Source organism: Dermacentor andersoni, chromosome 2 (genome assembly GCF_023375885.2).
Source record: "Dermacentor andersoni chromosome 2, qqDerAnde1_hic_scaffold, whole genome shotgun sequence".
In the NCBI taxonomy this organism is placed as follows: Eukaryota; Metazoa; Arthropoda; class Arachnida; order Ixodida; family Ixodidae; genus Dermacentor; species Dermacentor andersoni.
The window spans coordinates 108,846,403-108,866,431 of record NC_092815.1 but is presented as its reverse complement, the minus strand read 5'-3'; the positions used below and the strand labels follow the sequence as shown (position 1 = coordinate 108,866,431).

At 45.2% G+C, this 20,029-nt stretch overlaps 1 protein-coding gene across 3 annotated transcripts in view; it reads right to left on the bottom strand.

Moving 5' to 3' along the window:
- The window catches only part of LOC126541401 (gonadotropin-releasing hormone receptor-like), a 48,693-nt gene that overhangs the window by 15,232 nt on the left and 13,432 nt on the right, over positions 1 to 20,029 (bottom strand). The window contains exon 2 of one of the 3 annotated variants that reach the window (XM_055076613.2): positions 10,807 to 10,865. The exons of 1 other annotated variant lie outside the window; for it this stretch is intronic. The gene's annotated coding sequence lies outside the window, so the exon portion shown is untranslated. The remainder of the gene's footprint in view (positions 1 to 10,806; positions 10,866 to 20,029) is intronic. One more of the 3 variants, XM_055076614.2, reaches the window with a different exon arrangement.

Sequence of the window (20,029 nt, the reverse complement as noted above, 5' to 3'; positions counted from 1 at the left end):
CCAAGGCCCCATTTACAATGAGACCGAACCGTAGACCGCAATCTCTTACTCTAGCACATGCGTGTGATCAAGCGCAATTAATATCAACCCCCGGTGCCTTTTGTCGGGCGGCCCGCGCAGTGGCGGCGGGTTTAATGACGAGGCGGCCGACGTTAAAGCCACGACGAACGAACACTGGTGGCAAGCATGCGATAAGAAGGAGTCATCGTTTGATCACTGGACAACTTAGAGGTAGCATCCATATGAATGCCCCAGCATCTGAGTAACAGAAACAGATCTCGAAGCATATATGTTTTCGCGGGCTGCATGCGTTGGAAGTGATCGCGAAGTCGGAAACTCGTCATGACCGTCATGTTGTGGGCCCCACCTATAGTTTGTGGAGAGACCGGCGACGCAATAGTTGCCAACAGTTTCCAATCGCGGCCGTTCTTACCGCCAGTTCCAGTGGCTCCCGGCAAAAGATGACTGCCACCGGTACACGCACTCCAAATTCTATACACACTTCTGGCAGTTCAACTAAGCTATTGTCTTATAATTTTCTTTTAGCACGTTTTGAGCTTAGCATATGGTGTTCTTCCATCCACATTGCGAGAAACGTTTATTTATTTATTTATTTATTTATTTATTTATTTATTTATTTATTTATGTATTTATTTATTTATTTATTTGCTTACTTATTTATTTATTTATTTATTTTCATACTCTCAAGGCCCGATGATTATTACAAATAAATTCGTTGACAATATTATTGAAGTTTGTGGCATCAGAAATGGCAGTGATGGCGGCAGGGAGGTGGTTCCAGTCATTCATCGTTCGTGGTAAAAGGAATCGAAATAGACGTTGGTGCGACAAGTGGGAACTTCAACCTTAAAACAATGATTCGTGCATGACCATATGGTTGATGGCAGGGAGATTAGTTCATCCTTAAGTGTTTCGTTAATTTAATAAACCTTATGAAAAAGGCATAGGTGAAAGTATTTACGACGAAACTATAGGTTAGGCAAGCCAAGGCTTAGCTTCATTCACGAGACACTTGCGTGACGAGAATAATCAGAAAGAATAAAACGAGCAGCTTGGTTTCGAATGGATTCGATGGTATTTTTTAGCTTTAGAGTAGGAGGGTCGAAAATAGAGCATGCATATTCAAGTTTAGGCCTCACTAAGAATTTGTGCAGAAGTAACTTGACAGCTGCAGTTGCCGACGAAAAATTACGCCGTAAAAACCCAAGCATGCGATTAGCGTTACCGTAAATGCAATTTATATGAATGTTCCTGGTAAGATTGTGTGTAATGTGGATACCAAGATATTTGAATAATGAAACATTTTCTACAGGTATGTTGCTAATATTGTACTTAGGAAGGGTGCTATTTCTGACAGCACGGGACACACGCATCGCCTTACATTTATTAGAGTTGAGTTTCATTTGTGATCTAGAACACCATGATTTTACTATGTCAATGTCTGATTGAAGATTATCCAAGTCGCCAGGATTAGAAATGACACGCTAAAGAGAACACAGTCATCGGTGAATAACTTGATTGATGATTTAATTTGGTCTGGGAGGTCATTAATATAAATTAAAGATAATACTGGTCCTAGAACTGGCCCTTGCGGTACACCGGAGGTTACTCGAGCACTAGAAGAGAAACATTCGTTGGCATAAACAAATTGTGAACGGTTACACAAAAAAACACTTAATCCAAGCAAGCACATTAGGATCAATGCTGAGGTTTCTTAATTTAGTTAGAAGTAATGAATGCGAAACCGTATCGAAGGCTTTGGCGAAGTCTAAAAATATGCAGTCAATAATAACGTTAGCATCCATCGCCTGGAATAAATCAGTAGTGAATGACAAATGCAGTGTTTCGCAGGAAAAGTGTTTTCTAAAACCGTGTTGGTAGGGGGTAAAAAATGAGTTCGACTCGAAAAATGAAAGCATGTGCGAGTAAATTATGTGCTCCATTAATTTTCAGGGAACGCTGGTTAGGGATATAGTTCTGTAATTAAGTGGGGAGTAACGATTACCAAACTTATGTACGGGAATCACCATCCATGCTTTCCACTCGTTCGCAAGGATGGTGGTTTGAAGTGACTGAGCAAGGATGTCGCGCAGAATTACAGATGAATAAGTAATAGTTCTCTTAAGAAATTTCGAGTTGATACCGTCTACTCCAGTGCATGCAGAAACTTGTGAGGTCTGTATCAACTTTACAACGCCATCAAGTTCAATGGTAATAGGAATTCATTGGAAAATAATCTACATCAGGAAATACAGCGCTTGCACACAGCACGGTATCCGAAAATACAGAGATGAACGCGTCATTCAACACTTCACAACAGGCGCTGCGATCTACAGGTTCGTTGTTAAGATCGCACAGTTCAATGGCACTAGATTTTTCACCGCTGACCACACTCCAAAATTTCTATGGGCTGTCTTTCAAGAAAGAGGGGAACGAGTGCTCACAAGGTGTTTTTTTCGACTCAACTATAGCATTCTTGCAGTCGCTCATTGCTATTGTGTGAGCATTCCAACGCTCATCACTGCCGGTTAGTTTAGCTCGTCGGAAAAGCCTTTTCTTTTTGTTCAGTAAACGTTAAGACGCGAGTTGAACCAAGGTGCGCGAGAATTAGAATAAGTACGTTTTTGCGGGATGTACTGGTTAATTATAAGGAGTTGGCTTTTTCTTTGAATATTGACCAGCTTTCTTCAATCGATCGGGAGTGGAAACTTGGAATGTAGTCAATGATGAAAGATTCTAGTTCGTTATTGATTGCGGCAAAATCAGCATTTCTGTAATCACGAATAACTTTCGACGAGGTAACAGACGGGATGGTTAACTGCAAATTACGCTGGATTATACAATTATCGCTAATACCCGGTAGGTAAGTTTGGTGTAATCACGATGACGTTGAGCGATAATTCTATTGCGCGCAATGCAGAAAAGAAAAAAAAAAGACATTATTATTACTCGCTGCTGAAGCAGCCTTAGTACAGACGCCGCAGTAATTTGCTTATACGGTGGATATTTGTGACGACTGTGTCAGATTTTTGTGAAGACTTACCGAACTCTTCGGGCGCAACGAACTGCGGAAAACAAGAACATTTGGTGAGTAACGAGATAAAGTAGAACTTTCATTAAAGTTGTTCATTGCCTGAGAACTGTAAGCGAACGACACCAGACGTTACTAGCAAAAAAAGGAAAAAAAAAGGAAATAAAAAAAAGGAAAGTAGGCTTCAAACCTTCAAACATGTTACCAGTTTATTCGAAAACAAAAGAAAACAAAGTGAGGGGTTCAGGCGATCCGTATAGCTAGCGGGAAAGTTCAAGAGAAGGCATCAGTTCTAAAAACGCTGGAGCAGGCAGTTTAGACGACGCGTCGAAGTTACAAATATTTCGGAGGTTCTTGCGCCTGATCGAAGTAAAAACGAATCCCCCGCGGGTGTACCGTTGCCAAGTTAAGGGCCGCGCCGAAGACGCTGCAGGAGTTGAGCCCAGACGTAAGAAATTCTAATATCGGGAACTCAAGCGAACGTGGAAGGGTGTGGGATGTCGCCAACTTCGCTAAATTGGCTGGCTTTGTGCACCGAACTTTTCGGTATACTATACACTGACACAAGTCCTGACCTTCGCTGTTGTCAGCGTTTCTAATTCTCTTTTTTGACATTTTAATTCACGATGAAGGGTCTCGCAGTTGTGGCGTGAGCAATATCGCAAAGCGTAACACCATTTCTTTTTCTACTTTATATCATAATGTTGGGCCGCCATTCAGCGCCCCCCATACCCCCCCCCCCCCACCCCACCGTTGCAGTCGAGTTAATGTTTTTGGTGACGGTGTACGTTTCATACTCTTCTGCGAGAAAAATCGAACTCTAACTGGCTCATATTAGACCCAAGGATGGGCCGGTAGATTGTCGTGAAGAGTATAATTTTGTCGGTTGCACGACTCCATCACGTTTTCAGAGCTCCTTATACTTCTTGAACTACTCAGCCTCAGGGCTGCATAAAATAATCAGATTAATAGTATTTTTATCTAGAAAAAGATTGACTTGTGATTTATTAAATGATGTTAATAAAGGCCGTACTGCTATCACGCTAAAAATATTTATGTTACTCTCAAGACCCAACGGATTCACAGAGGGCACCTTAAAGTGACACGAAAATTGTAACATCGAAATGCAAGAAATTATATGACTAATATAAGGCCATAGTCACGTCTATTGTACAACCTTAATTATTGTCTCAGGAAAGAGTTTCGTATCGAGAAGCGCAGCAATGTTTCCGAAGGTGGTTCCATTCTTGCGGTGTTCTGGAAGAGAAGATGGACTTGCGGAAAGATTTATTATTGCCTGATTGAATTCAAACGTTTTGGCAATTCTACAAATAATTATTAGGTTATCTTGCCATCCACGACTCAATAGCATGTTCACGTTTAAAAAATGAACGCACGTGCTTGGCGTATACAACGCGTTTATATTATTCACTGTGCCTTTTCAAAAATGTTAAGAATTTTGGGAGGTTTTCTCCAGGCAAGCCTGAAACGCAGCAACGGTTTTCAGTGGTTAAATTAAACGAAGCCTAGTACAAGTTTCAGCAGCAGTTTCGCTAGCCCATTGTGCAGCAACAGACGGAATGTGACGGGCCTTATTGCGTTAAGAGCAGACGGGTGACGCGAATGCCTGTGTCACATAATAGCTTTTAATGTCTGCAGTTACCCTGGGGAGAATCCATTGTAAACAAGAGTTGCGCTATACCGGTGGTCAAAATGTTGCTACGCATTTTCTTGCGCATTCAACAGTGATGTGTTTCAAGTGAGGAATGCTTGTTTTCTTTTTCTTCTTAAAAGTCCGCTGCACTTTGTATTGAAGAAAACGAAATTCGTTTGTGTTGTGCGGTGCCGCCAGCTTTCTCTGTGACATAGATGGATAGGATGCGCATACATTACGAAAGCCGCACCATTGTCGCGTACATTGTACGGGAACCACGTCGAATTGTGAGAACTCGCGTGGAAAAGTTCCAGCAGGGATTGGAATTTAGTATACTTAATCCGGCTTTTGCATTTGGTACGCACCTGTGGGCGCAGCAAGCAAAAATGCAATACAAGAACCTCGTATTATATATATATATATATATATATATATATATATATATATATATATATATTGAAACCTTGCAGGCCCCTGGCGGTATTTTGTAAGGGGGCGAGTATACTAAAAGATTATACAATAATTAAAATACATATGTGAACACATATACAAAAAAACAGTGTGAGAAATGCGCTAACATGCTGTAATGTGGTGTTAAATATTCTATACAAACGGCAAACCGAGTGCTTTTTAACGCGAGAGGTCCGTGAACAAGAAATTTTCACAAAGTAAAATATAACCAATAGAACTACAGAGCGAGCGGGACAATATTTGGCTATAATAAAACAGTATTTAAGGGGTAGTAGCACAATAATAAAGGGAAACTCAAGAAAAAATAACATGTTAGGTTATGTAGAGCTTGAAAAATGCGTTACTAGAAGGTGCCGGAATTTTTCCTGGTCACTCACATAAGCGATGGCGTTAGGAAGATTGTTCCAAAGGCGAACGGCTCTTGGAAGTGCGTAGTAGTTAAATGAATTAGTCTTTCCCTAAATGCGCATGAAATTGAACAGATTGTACAGCCGGTGTGACCTGTAATGAGGAGTTTCAAGAGGCAGGACCGATGGTGCTGTATGATAGCAGGGCTATATCACGATGATCGTGCAAGGGCTGTAGTGAGAGGTCGAGTTTAATTTATGTTATGCTTTTGTTATAGTCATAACAACGTGATACAAAACGCGCAGCCCTATTCTGGATAGATTCGAGTTTTTCGTTCAAGTATTTCTGATGGGGAGACCAGACGGATGCGGCGTATTCAAGCTGAGGTTGAACAAATGCTAGATAAGCTCGTTTACGAATGTCTTTATTAGAATTTTGCAACTTGCGTCTTATGTACCCTAATGATCTTGAAGCATTGGCGCATATGTATGCAATGTGCGTTGACCACAAAAGAGTTGAAGTTAGGTTGACACCAAGATATGTATATTTAGTCTCATGCAAAATAGTGATGTTATTTATGTGATAAGGAAACGTAGATTTAGTATGCTTGCGCCTAAAAGAGATACTTTTACATTTAGGAGCGTTAAGCTTCATTAGCCATGTCTTACACACAAAGGGAAATAAGTTCAAGATCTTTTTGGAGGATTGCGTGATCATCGGCACATATGATGGAACGATAAAGAATGTAGCCGTCTGCGAAAATGCGCACGTGTGAGGAAATGTTATTGAGTAATTCATTAATGTATGTTAGAAATAGCAATGGCGCAGGAACGCTGCCTTGTGGTACACCTGAAATAACGTGCGAAAGAGGAGAGGAAAAATTATTAACTGCTGTGAATTGCTGACTATTAGAAAGGAAATTGCGAATTCATGTTAATGTAAGAGAATCTAATTTAAGAGCAGATAATTTCAAAATCAAAGGGCAATGTGCTACGAGGTCAAACGCTTTTGGGAAGCCTAGAAAAGCACAATCAGTTTGGTGATCCTCTTCCATGTTAGCATGCAAATCAGTTGTTAATTCTAGTAATTGCTTTTCACAAGAGAACTTTTTCTGAAATCCTTGTTCGTTAGAAAAGAAAAATCTGTTGGCTTCCAGGTGACTGTAGACATTTGATGCAATTACATGTTCTAGCATTTTACAGCATATAAATGCTAATGATATTGGACGGTAGTTTTTCGGTGCGTGATTATCACCTGACTTAAATATCGGTATGACCTTTGCAATCTTCCAATCTGAAGGCAGCAGTCCAGTCTCTTAAGATTGCCTGAAGATATGAGACAGAATTTTACTAGATGCTATGACGGTGTTTTTCAGAGTCTTAGAATTATTGTCAACACGACAGGATGGGGTTAGCTTGATGTTATTTATCAGGCATGCGACACCTTCAACTGTTATTTCAAGTGGTGACATGTATTAGTAGTTCGCCTCCGATGCATCTGGCAGATCAGCCTGATCTTCTGTGGTGAATACAGAAGAAAAATAAGCATTTAATGTAGAAGCACACTGATCATCTGGAATGGGAGTGTTATTGTGGTATATATATATATATATATATATATATATATATATATATATATATATATATATATAGAGAGAGAGAGAGAGAGAGAGAGAGAGAGAGAGAGAACTTGAGCAATGCTACAAGGTAAAACAAGTATTCGGACCGATCTTCATAAGAGTTTACAAGAAAATGGCAGTGCGGCATTGATAGTGAAGACAGCACACCAGGTGCCCGGTCGTTCTCAGATACATCAAATCGAAAGGGACAGTTGTGGCAGTGATTGACTTTCTCTCGGCGCTTTGGCAAATTTATAGCTGCCTTATTGGCAACGATGCAGGGCAAGAGAAAGGCGGAGTCCCACGTGTGTAGGGCAAGGAGGTCAGTTAAAGAAAGAAAAAGAAAGAAATACAGGAGGAGGGAGACGTAAGTCGGAGAGTGGAAGGAGGCGGAGAGTAGCGGCGGCTAGGTTCCCGTTGAGACGAGGCAAGGAGGGAGAAAACGGTCGCTGCGCAGCACCAGTGCGCGTTCCGCCGTTGTAGCAGGAGAGAGGGCAAATGAATAGAGCGGCGGGGAGAACAACAGAAAAGGGGCCCGGAAGGAAGACAGAAGAGCAGCAACTTGTGCAAAGTAACGCAGTGTTACAGTACACAAAGCACAGCCCGTTCCGGCAACTTTGTGGTCCAGCTGAGGTGCGCAAAAAATTTCTAAGGATATACACGCGGGGTTCGCAAAGCAAGCACGTCCCTGGGCTTAGTTTTAGGGAGCTCAGTTAAGGAGCCTCCGTGTGGTGCAGTTTTCGAACGTTTAACGGACAACTGACACCACGTCAGCTCGTGCGGATTCCCAGAAGGGACAATAGGTCACTCAGAATGACTACTTGAGTGGCAGGGCGGAGGAAGCTGGATTTATTAGCTTTCCACTCGCTCCCTCTCGGCGCACGCGGAGTGAGCACCAGACATTGGCCAGCGTCTCAATGTTTCAGCAGAGAACATGTATTCGTGCTCCCAATGCACTCTCACTGCATATCCCAGAGGCACGTCAGACGCCCCGGACTCGCATTAATTCCTTTAGCGTACGTTCCAAATTTATGGATGAAAAAAGATTCTCCCTGCTCGCGTGCCCGGGTGTGTTGGAAACCACACTGCAAGAGCACTATGCTCGCGCGTTCAAAGGAGTGATGTGGCAGTCGAACGTGCCTGGAGAAGGGCAAATTCGGGAGACTTTTCACATGCGCGCGGTGATTGGCGAACCGCAGGCGAAAAGGGGTCTCTGTTTGTCCGATATATTCCTGCTCACAGACCTCGCATCGAATTATGCACTCGAGGTTACTGGAATCAAAGTCAAGATTTTAATTAAGTATATATACAAAGGACAAGTTCGATGCCTCAGTAGTGTCTGTTGTTGTCATGTGACGACATACCTTGCAAGGATGTTTCCCACACCATCGACAACCCTTGGGCGTGTTTGGTTTCTGTGTCCTCGCCCTGACTAACAAATCCCTTAGATTTTTGTTTCTTCTATATACAACCCGAGGCGGCCGCTTGAACATAGTAGCGAGTCGGATGCTCTGTTTCATGATGTTAAAACGGCGGTTGAGAATGGCATTGACCCGTGGAGCACCGGTAGTGTGTGTGAGGACCAAGTTCGGATCTGATTGGGTATTGGTATTCATCACCCTTTCTCCCATTATATGTGCTCGATCTAAGCTGCAGGCGCGTTCAATGGCATTGCCTACTACTTGTGGACGATATATTTGGCGTATAAGAGTGGATTTCAGTTCCTCCGCGTGTCGCTCCAATTGTGCAGATTCGGAACAGATTGCTCTATATCTGTGGGCCTGGAAGTAGGGGATGCTTGTTTTGCAGTGATGGGGGTGGCTACTATAGAAATGCAGATATTTCTGACCATCTGGCGGCTTTTTGTATAAGGACGTGGGAATGCGACCGCCACTCAAAGACAAAGTGACGTCGAGGAAGTGAATACTATCTTGGGAGAAGTGCGTAAAGCAGATTAACCGGTAAAGAGAATTGAAATTGTAAATGAAGTGCAAGCGACCTTGCTTACTGTCGGCCCACACAAAGAAAATGTGATCCAGGAATCGCTTGTAAAATATTAGTTTTATGGTCGAATTTGGAGGAAGGGGATTTCTAACGCTTCCATAAAGATATTTGCCTAATTTGGCGCCATCTTCGTTCCCATGGCTGTTCCGCTGATTTGCGGATAATGCTTGTTCTCGAACTCAAAGTGATTATATTTCAGTACTAAATTTACAACAGCCTCAACTGTGTCTTTCTCTAATTGCCTAGGTTGGCTGGAGACAGCGTAGTCTGAAGCTGTGGAAGCTGTGCCCTCGGAGTGAGGTGTGTTGGTGTACAAAGATGTGACCTCCATAGAGACCAGATAGGTACTGCCAGGTTTGATGCCTCCCGAAGGAAGTGATTTGTGTCTGTAATGTACGAGGGGAATGAAGATGGAATGTTCTTAATGAGAATATCAATCAAGCTGCATATTTTCTCAGTCACTGTTCCATTGCTGGAAACGACAGGCCGGCCGGGATTGCTTATTTTGTTAATGTTTGGTAGTAACTAGAAACGGCCGGGGCCACAGTTTCTTGGTATCAAGGCTTTGGATGTTGCATCGGTTATCTTCCCTGCCTTGAGCAGAGTGGTGAGCACACCCTTCATTTCGCTTTGAAATTTCTTGGTAGGATTCATTGCAGTTAGAGTTGCTTAGTTGACGGAAACCTTCGGCTATGTAAACACTCCGGTCAAGTACCACCACTGCATAACCTTTGTCCGCTGACTTTATGACAATTGTTTGACCTTCACGCAAAGTTCGCAGCGCCTCCTCTTCCTCTCTTGAGAAGTCACTGCGGAGGGGACGATGCCTCTCGTACTCTTTTATAGTGTCTTTTTGAACCACGCAAATGTCATGTCCAAGCATTTATCGGGTGCCTTGCCAGGTGCCCATGATTTATCGGAGAGTTCAGGTAGCTGATCACGACTGCCTTCTGCAGTTTTTCGATCATAGTGCTCCCTTAGGCTCAAATTTCTCGCGAAATCATCCATATCTTGGAACAACTGAAACTCGTTCATCCTTCCGGACGCCGGACAAAAAGTTAGACATTTCAAAAGGATGCTTTGTTGGGCACTGGACAATGGGCTACTCGACAAGTTTATGATATTTTAGGCATTGCTTATTATCTCGTTCTTTTTTTCGCTGGTTACTTCTGGACAATTGGTCTGTTCGGATTGAAGATTAAGGCTTTGAGAATCACCTCTGATGGCCGTTGGGATATTGTCACGCTCACGTTTCTTTCTTTGTTGTTCTTGGATGTTGACATTTTTCTTTCCCTCGTATTTTATCAGTTCCAGCGCTTCTAATTCTGTGAGCTTTGATTGACCCAACAGCAGCTGCTCGTCATTTATAAGCTGCGATGCTTTACGCACGCATGGTCCACAACATATGCTATGTTCACTACATAGCATATAGTATATATGCATAGCTATGTATAGCTATGCATATGCATGGTATGTATAGCATATACATAGCATAGCTACAACTGAATTGTGTAAAGAATGAAGATTTGTGCAGTGATCAATTGTTATGGAGTAGTTGACAATGATGTTGTATTGGTTTAGGTGCTGATGGCGTGACGTATATGAAAAGAATGTTTAATCCTGTGGTTAATATTAATGACTAGTTTGGCTTCACCGTACCTACTTTTCTCCAGCTTTGCATCGAAGTCGAGCTCCGGTTTAAAAGCAACACTGGTGACCTGGACAGAAAACAGAAAGCAGTGTTGGAAGCGTTTTCGTCCAAGGAACAACGTGAATGCACATTCGTCGACATTGTCAAGCCCTTACAAGGCCATTCAAGGCACGCACTCATCAAAAATATTTGTGGAATGATTATTATGCATCCATCTATTAATTACATTGGCAGTAAGTGCTTTTTCACAATTTTAAATTCTTTTTCAATGAAATCTGAGTATTATACGAATGCTCAAAAATCAAGTTGTGTTTTCTTTGAATTTCACTTAACTATGGTGAGCATTTTCGCCATGCGTTGTAGACGAACGTTTCCTGATTGCTCCAACGTGATATTCGACAGATTGCAGTGCCTAATGGCCTGCAAATAACAGCACCTCATGGGTATACCTCCACTGAACACACTTGTGTTTAGGCTGGGATTTCTGAGTAAGTCATCTGGATATCAAATGGAAATATAGAGCGGGCCTTCATTTTATGCCTGCTGACACAAAAAACCTTGAGTACCCGCCCGCATTCTCCCTAATGCTAGTCCTACTGCATAATATTGCCCTGTAGGGCACAACAGCGCCTCACTGACTGCTCACAAACCGCCCGCAGAATCTTCTCATGGTCTCATTTTTCAAATAATAAATACATATAATTAAAAAACTTGAGGTCGCTTAAACTTCGCCTTTAAGACTGGAACGCGATAGAGTAATCGCACCCCGTTCGCACCGCCCACTCATTCGCTCGGCATGCTCTTGAGTCACACAAAGACGAAACGTGCGCCTGAGCAAGCGGAACGAACCAAAGAACTCGGTGTCTCGGAGGGAGAAACGATCTACGCGAGCCAAACGTCGTGATCGGCACGGACAGCCGGGCTGCGACGCGCCATGAAGGCGGACGCGATCATGGGGCTGACGCCTCGATGGGATCGTCCTCTATCTCACTTAGGAGCACCACGCAGACGCATGACTCCTCGCCAGCAGCACGGCACGCATCGCAGGGGAAGCTTTCCCACCAGACGCGCTACGGCGCAGCGATCACTTCCGAGGCGTCCCACATCGGACGCTGCACCTAGGAATCGCACTGTGAGCGCAAAGAGGAGCCGCGTCGCCTAAACACGAGGGTTCGAGTGACGCACGCTGGAAGTTGGAAGGGCGGAGATCGAGAAAACTTTTTAAACGCAAGGGTATTGGGGCATCCTTGCACCGGTCGCCTAACGGCCCCAATGCGCTCAAACGAGACGAAGGGGAGAAGCGGGCGAGTGGCACGCCACGTGTCGGGGCAGTGCCGTACATCGCGAGGAGGGGGTCTTCTGTGTTTGCCGCAAGATGGCTCTACGTGTGCGCCAAGCGCAGAAGAAATGTAGCAGAAACATACTTCTCTACTCGTTTAACTGCGACTTCTCTAATTTATATGCTCATAATTACCGATATACACCGCAGTATAACTTTCTGCGGCACGTTTCTAAGGCAACACCGCTGTCACTAGAGGTGATTTTGTGCCGATTTGAACCATCGAACTCATGGCTGAACGTCTCCGTCTGACACTCCGGAGACCCTGGATCGATTCCCACCCAGCCCATCTTGCAATCTGTTTCTATTTATGAATTGCCTTCCGCCGTTTTTCGCTCACGGCCAACGCCGACGACACCGGCTTTTCTGCGACACGAACTCCTTAACGCTGTCGCGTTAAAATTGACTGACGGTAGCATTCGAACACACGGTGTTTAGTATAGAATACCTATATGGAAACCGTTACGCCACGGAAGCAGGCATCGACAAGTGGCATAGAACACCCTTATGAATTTCTCGCGGCCACGCGAGCGCGTTTCGATTTTGGCCTTATCTATACTCGCGGACAACTTTCTGTGGCTATGAATGGAAAGCTACGGGGGCGGAGCTTCTGCACGTGTTACCGCGCAAAGTAGTCCGCTAGCGTTTGACAGTGTTTTGGTTGCTCGGAACAGACGCTGAATCGACGCAACTTCCACGTGCGACGGTTCCGCGTTTGCCTAGACGAGGCAGGGAAAAGCCGCAAAATAAGTACATTTTTGCATTCGGTGGTGTGTTTTGCCTTATTCAACTGCTGCTAATAACGTGTTTATGTTTTCTGTTCCCCAGCTTAATGTAACGCGAATGGAAACACGGGACTCTTTTCAGAAGCGCTATCACTTGTGCGCCCTTTGCCTCCGTAGCTTTCCCTTCATAGCTGCAGAAAGTTGTCCGCGAGTATATACGCAGTTAGAACACGGGCGAGAGCTTGCGCCACAGAGTTTCATACAATAATTGCTAAAGAGAACTCTGGCGCTAGTGTCTAGTGGCGCTAGTGTTAGAATCATTTTAGTGTGGTCAAGGGTTCCACCCTCGACAACCACGCAGGTACACATCCTCATGCTTTCTGAACTTCTACAAATCTGGACGCGCATTATCGAAAATACATTCGTGGGGGCCAAGCGTCCGGTTCGCAATAAAACCCCGCCATACGGGCGCGCCATATAGAGTGAAGGCCAACTAGTATAAGGTCAAACGGCAATCCATCTTCGTTTTCTGTACATAAATGTCTAATACCCTGTGGATCTAACGGAAAATCTTTTTTGATGGTCCTCAGAAGTACATCCCAAAAGAAGACGCCCACCCAGCAATACTGCCGCAGAGAGCTAGCTCTCCACATGCCAGTCACGAGCACTCTCGTGAAGTACTCAAGCGGCTCATCGCTAAAGCCCCTAGGTATTACTCATCGCATCGCCATTAGAAGAGCGCCAGCAACGCCTCGCGCATGGCGAGACAGTGCGTGTCTCACTCTCGTGCACGCGCACACGGCAGCACCCGAGTCCCCCCGTCCAATGAGAAGTCACGACGTGGCTCCCGGTAGCTGCAGCTTTCGAAGCTCCTCCTTTACGATTGATCGCACCAGTTCTCTTAGCGCTTCGGTGTTACTGCATCGGCCTGCTGACAGAAGGTGGGCTGGTGCGCTGTTGACATCACGATTATAGTGATGGGCACGCTGCTGCAGCGCCTTCTCTATGGTCGTCGCTTCGGTGCGAAACTCAGCAACATTATGTCGTGGGTTGCAAACGAGTTTTGCAAACAGCTCCTGCTTAACACCACCCATCAGATGGCGTAATTTCTTCTCTTCGGTCATGTTTGGATAAGCCCCCATGAAGTGGCGGGACATGTCCTCGATATACATGCCGACACTCTCGTTAGTGGGCTGGTTTCTGCCTTGGAGAGCGGGCTCTGCCTTCTCTCGCCCATCGGTGCTGGCATACGTAGCAAGTGACTGTCGCCGAAATTCTTCCCATGAAGGTAGCGCCGCTTCATGATTCACGTACCATGTCCTCGCTGACTCTTCCAACGCGAAGTACACGTTGCGAAGCTTCCGCGCCTCGTCCCAGCCGTTGAAATCTGCGACTCACTCGAAGTGTTCTAACCAGTCTTCCACATCTTCGAACGTATCGCTCTGGAAGGACTCGGGCGTGCGTGGTGAGTACACGATGAGCTGGGACGATGCCACCGGGCTGGTCATGGTTGCGCCATCGCTGGTTGCCTGCACTGCTGCAGCAACAGGAAGCGGTCCTAACTCGGACAGGTCTCCTCGGAGGCGGCGGCTTGTGCGCCGGTGTACTGGAGTCAGTTCTCTGGATTCTAATCGATGAGGGTCGGGGCTCCGCTCTCTTACGGACTGGGCACTTCCAATCATGCCCCGCATCTCCACTAGAAATGTGGCACTCTTCGATGAAGCACACTAAACAAACTGGTTTATTGTGGGTGAACTTGTGCCCGGAAACTCAAGACTAAAGCACTTTCACACAATTTGCGGGCAGAGTTAACGGGCGCCTATTCAACAGTGAACCGCGTGTCCACACCGAACACACTTTCACGCGTCCCGAAGACCAGGAGCCACGCCGTGACTTCTCATCGGACGGGGGGACTCGGGCGCTGCCGTGTGCGATTGCGCGAGAGACACGCACTGTCTCGCCATCCGCGAGCCGTTGCTGCTGCTCTTCTAATGTCGATGCCATGAGTAATGCCTAGGGGCTTTAGCGATCAGCTGCCTGGAAGGCTACCTCACAAGGGTGCTCGTACCTGGCGTGTGGAGGGCTCTCTGCGGCAATATGCATGGGCAAGCGGCATAGCATGCCCTTATGAGTTTCTCCCGGGCAAGCCAACGCGTTAACACACTTGGCGCGTTTTCTATTTGCCTGTACTTCGACCAAATCGCTGCATATAATAGCGATTGTGCCGGTTCGCAGAGTCCTCTGCACTTAGGAAAGCGCGCATTGTTATGAAGCTTAGTGCAATGAAGGCAGACAAAGCGTAATAAAGAAAGCCACGTACGAGACCGTCTGAATCTACAAGCACAAAGATTAGACTACCGATCATTCCTATGCTGGCTGAACGATTGAAGTGTCATAGTTTCCTTTAGTAATAATTGTAGGAAACCCTGTGGCTTTCGCGGACCAGGAACGTGCGGATAGCGCAAGTAAACAGAGAAATTGCATCTGCAACAGCCGGGAGAAGCTTTTGAATAGGACGCGTTGGCACGAAGGCAAGCGTGTTGGCGGGAACATTATGCGAAGAAGAAGCAATACAGCAACATTTCTTTTTTTTCAACTAACACGAGATCAGTAGCAAAATGAGTTTACTGGGGAGATCGTCATAGTGTGCGTGGTATTCTTTGCAGTTGCTTATCTCTTAAAATACGGCAGTTTTGATTTCAAGGCTGCAGTAAAGCATTCATACGTAATGATTTAAAAGAATGCTGTGTATTGTATGACAATTCCGCAGTGCGGAGTTTTCGCCCCAGTCTTTTTTGACGGGGCGTTTATCGCGGCATTTGCGGCGAAAAGCAGTTGCGTTATGGATAAGTAACCTTATAAGCGCAGTGTGCCTACGAAATGCTTTCAACGGGACATATTTACAGTATCATAAAGATGCGAGATCCCTTTGTTTTGTCAATCTGCATTTTACCCAAATAGTACGCAAAGGGCACATCAAACAATGAACAGCAGGTTTTGTCGACTTCTTCTATTGCACTGAAACCATTGGCGCAGTGTTATGTAAATCTGCTCTTTTACCGCTTTCTCTATTGTATCTTTTCTCAGGTTTTATGTTTCCTGCGCACGCATAAACAAAACAAAAAAATGACCCGATTACTTCCTTTCACTCCCGTTAGCCGTGCAGCCTGGATTTGATCGCTTAAGGCTGAGCGTGACTCCCTTTAAAAGACTGCGCATTAAGAAATTCTGAATTTTCTCGACAAAGGTGGCACGCACGCTTTTCCCGACGCTGTGCACGCCCCCTCGCCTCCCCGCCTGCACCTTCTTCTCATCTCCGCAAGCTGAAGTATTGAGGTTGATGTACAGCGGTGCATGGCTTTCTGTAGGTGGCCTCCTTTCATTCCTCCTCCCCTTAATTGTGCAGCGCGGTTGAGGTGTCCTCTACAGAGAGACAGTTACTGCGCTGCACTTTACCGCAATTTTCACCTCCCTCGTCTCGAGAACCTCCTCTCTCTCTCTCTCTCCCTCTCTGTAGGTAAACGGCGGACGCACACGTTCGAAACAAGATCGTGCTCGTTTTCAACGTGTCTCGACAGTGGCAGTTCACGGACTTAACGGAGATATAAAATAAAAAATCAAGAAAACAATGGCAAACGATAGTAAATGAGCAATATAAGACGAAATTTCGTTCTGGCCCAAGCGATATTTTTTTTTTTTTTTTTTTACATCCTTGTGTGGCAGAGCGTTTCTTATCTTCCTTTCACATTCCCATGATCACTCATGCGTGTTTTTCCCTGTGTAGCAGTCCTACACAAATGCCTAATGCTCGCCAGTCCCCGGAACATTGGAGATATAACATTTCAAAAACGCGAAAGAAATAAATAAAGAAAGAAAGAAAGAAAGAAAGAAAGAAAGAAAGTTTTACGAAACGGCGGGCGACGTTTCCCGGTTTCCCCTAAATTGCAAGCCTTGCATCGGCCATCCGGCGCGGACAGAAAATGTGTAGATCAACATTTTGCCAAGGATGGTCGACACTGCTACACTTCGGAATCATCGCGCGAAGAAGGAAGGCTGTTATTCTTTGCGTTCATCGCGGAGGCAGAAATAGACGCGGTCAAAAAATATATATATATATATATATATATATATATATATATATATATATATATATATATATATATATAGTTTTGACAGTTGCGCTGCGGCTAGTGTAGAAATGCGAGAACGACCACGTGGTTGAGTTTTGTAAAAGTTGATTCGAAGCTCGACGCGGCGAATAGCAAGTAGCTACACTGCTATGTAGAATATGTAAATGTGAGAGGAAACCAGGCATTCCATTTCACGACGATTTGACAGGAGAGGCATTCGCTGAGCGCACAGCGCTCGACGCTCCCAACATTTCCGCTACCGCTTTGCACGGCCTTCACGCACGTGCCATGAGGCGGCTGTCCGAAAAGCGTGTTCTTGACGGTATCTTTAACTATAGAGTGTATTCAGTCCCACTACATATAATCTCAATTTGTTTGGCAGACATGCACGCTCCCTCTTTTATTAACATAAGAGAAAAATACTTGTGGGCGCTCGAATACGGCGTCGGAAACTTCTCATAACATGATACGGAAATGCTGCATGTGTATACTGGTAATAAACTTATGCAGGCAATTTGTGTGCAACAGCGAGTTTCTCACAGGCGAGGCACACAAGACAACGTTACAAAGAAACTGTGAAACCACAAGTGCGAGCATTACACACTCGACAGAATGTCTAATGGCCTGATATCAATGAAGTAAACAAAGATTCAAGCCGTGTAGATCGCTATATGCTTTGCCTTTCTGCATCGACCATTGACTGTCACATATGGTCTGCAGTTTACTTGAAAGTTGCACATGCGTCGTTCCTCTCCGAAGAACTCGTGACAGAACTGAGAGGGAGCGCGTAATCACGAGCTTCACTTACTGCATCATCAGCGACTCAAAAACGGCCATTCGCAACTACACAAGAGGACTAATAGCGCCCCAAGCGCAGAAGATACTCTCTGGCACTCCTCCTTCAAGGCAACGCCGCGTCCAGATCATCTGGGCCCCTGGTCACTCGGTTCTGGCTGGAAACGAAGGCGCCCACGATGCCGCCCGAGCTCTCGCACACCGGGCGCATCATCCTTCGCCCGAGTCTTCCGATCCCGACCAGCCCTCTGCTCTTCATCGCGCTCACGCGCGGGACCGAATGGTCACGTTCAGAGAAATTCTCCTGCACTACCGCAGAGAGCGGTTACGCTACCACCCAGCACACAAAGCACTGAATAAATATCAATCCACCACTTGGCGACTCCTTCAGACGCGAACTTTCCAGAACTCCGTGCTTTACAACCGCATTTACCCCGATGCATACTCCCCCCCTACGTTAAGGGATAAGAAAAGAGCAGATTGGGTGAGGGAACAAACGCGCGTTAATGACATCTTAGTTGAAATCAAGAAAAAGAAATGGGCATGGGCAGGACATGTAATGAGGAGGGAAGATAACCGATGGTCATTAAGGGTTACCGACTGGATTCCGAGGGAAGGGAAGCGTAGCAGGGGGCGACAGAAAGTTAGGTGGGCAGATGAGATTAGGAAGTTTGGAGGATCAACATGGCCACAATTAGTACATGACCGGGGTAGTTGGAGGAGTATGGGAGAGGCCTTTGCCCTGCAGTGGGCGTAATCAGGCTGATGATGATGATGATGATGATGATGATGATACTCCCCACTCTGCAAAGCGTGCGAGGCCCACGCGGACCTCGATCACACTATCTGGCAATGCCCCAAAGCCTCGCCCACCAACAGCTACCGCACTAACACACGCATCAAAACTACGGCCGAGCAGTGGGAGACTTTGCTGCTCAGCTTGTACCGGGAGCAGCAGCTCTGGGCCGTCCGGATGACCGAAGACGCCGCCAGAAAGCAAGGACTGGCCGCCGTGTGAACAAGGGGGGGACTGGGGGTTAGTCTCCCGACCCCCGCCGCCCCTGAACCCCATCAAGGACATAATAAAGTTATATCTCTTTCTCACTTACGTCTCGTGCGTTTTACACTTATTGCCTTATTTCCATGCGCCTAGACAAAACAGCAATCACGCCGGAAGTTTTGTTTACTGTTCTCGACCAAAGGGAGGGGGGGGGGGTTGTGTAAGCGTATTACTGTCATTATTCATTTCCGATATTGTCCACAGATAAGAAAAACCGCTTTCTCCATTGGCACCGGGTGAGTCTTTTTTAGACCATTCCGAATTTTTAAAGATCGCCTGCGGCGGATTGCCTATACTTCTAGTCATTGAGCTTAAATACTCTAAGAGGCGAACATTACTTGGACGAGAAATCGAAATGCATAAACGACTAATTAAACAAAACTCACTAATTGACTATTTAATTCATTACTATACCATACACATTGGCACAGCCGGTTAATTCGCAACGCAAGTACACCATTTCGAGATATTCCCAAAATGTCTGACGAAATACACGGGCCTTCCAGTTACCTTTCTTTCATCAATAAATAAAACGGTGTTTTTTTTTCTTTTTTAGGTTAGAAAGTAAGCAGTGTAATAGGCCATTTTTAGCGATACTTTCATGCCGCATATATCGAAACCCGTGTGATCCTTAGAAGTTGTTCCATGTAAAAATGCCGTGCTCGCAAACTCACCGGCTACAATTAGCAAATCGCAGTAAGTGCCTTACGTAAAGCAAGCTATTAAAAAGATATTTAGTGAATTTTAAATTGTTAGATTATGCATTTCAATTTCCGGTCCGAGTATAGTACTTTCCGCTTCTCGTAATCCAGCTCAAGAATTACAATTACACTATCTGTCACAGAAGTCTTTCGTTTAGTTATATATGATATAAAAAAAAAACTTATATTCTCAGAATTACGTGTGTTAATGCAGAACTTCAGTAGCCATATTTTCCACAACGGGGATATCTAAGCATTTGACGTATCACCAACGACCTCTGCCACTCACCCCCACCGTAAGCGTTTCAAAACTTAAATTGTTGGGTTTTACGTCACAAAGTAACGCACTGCGTTCTGCGAAAAAGTGCCTGTATTGATGGGAGCTCAGAATTAATGTTGACCAGCTAAGATTGCTTAACATGCGCCTGGATCACCGTCCGTGACTGTGCGTGCGTTGCGCCTTTATGATAACGTGAACGCA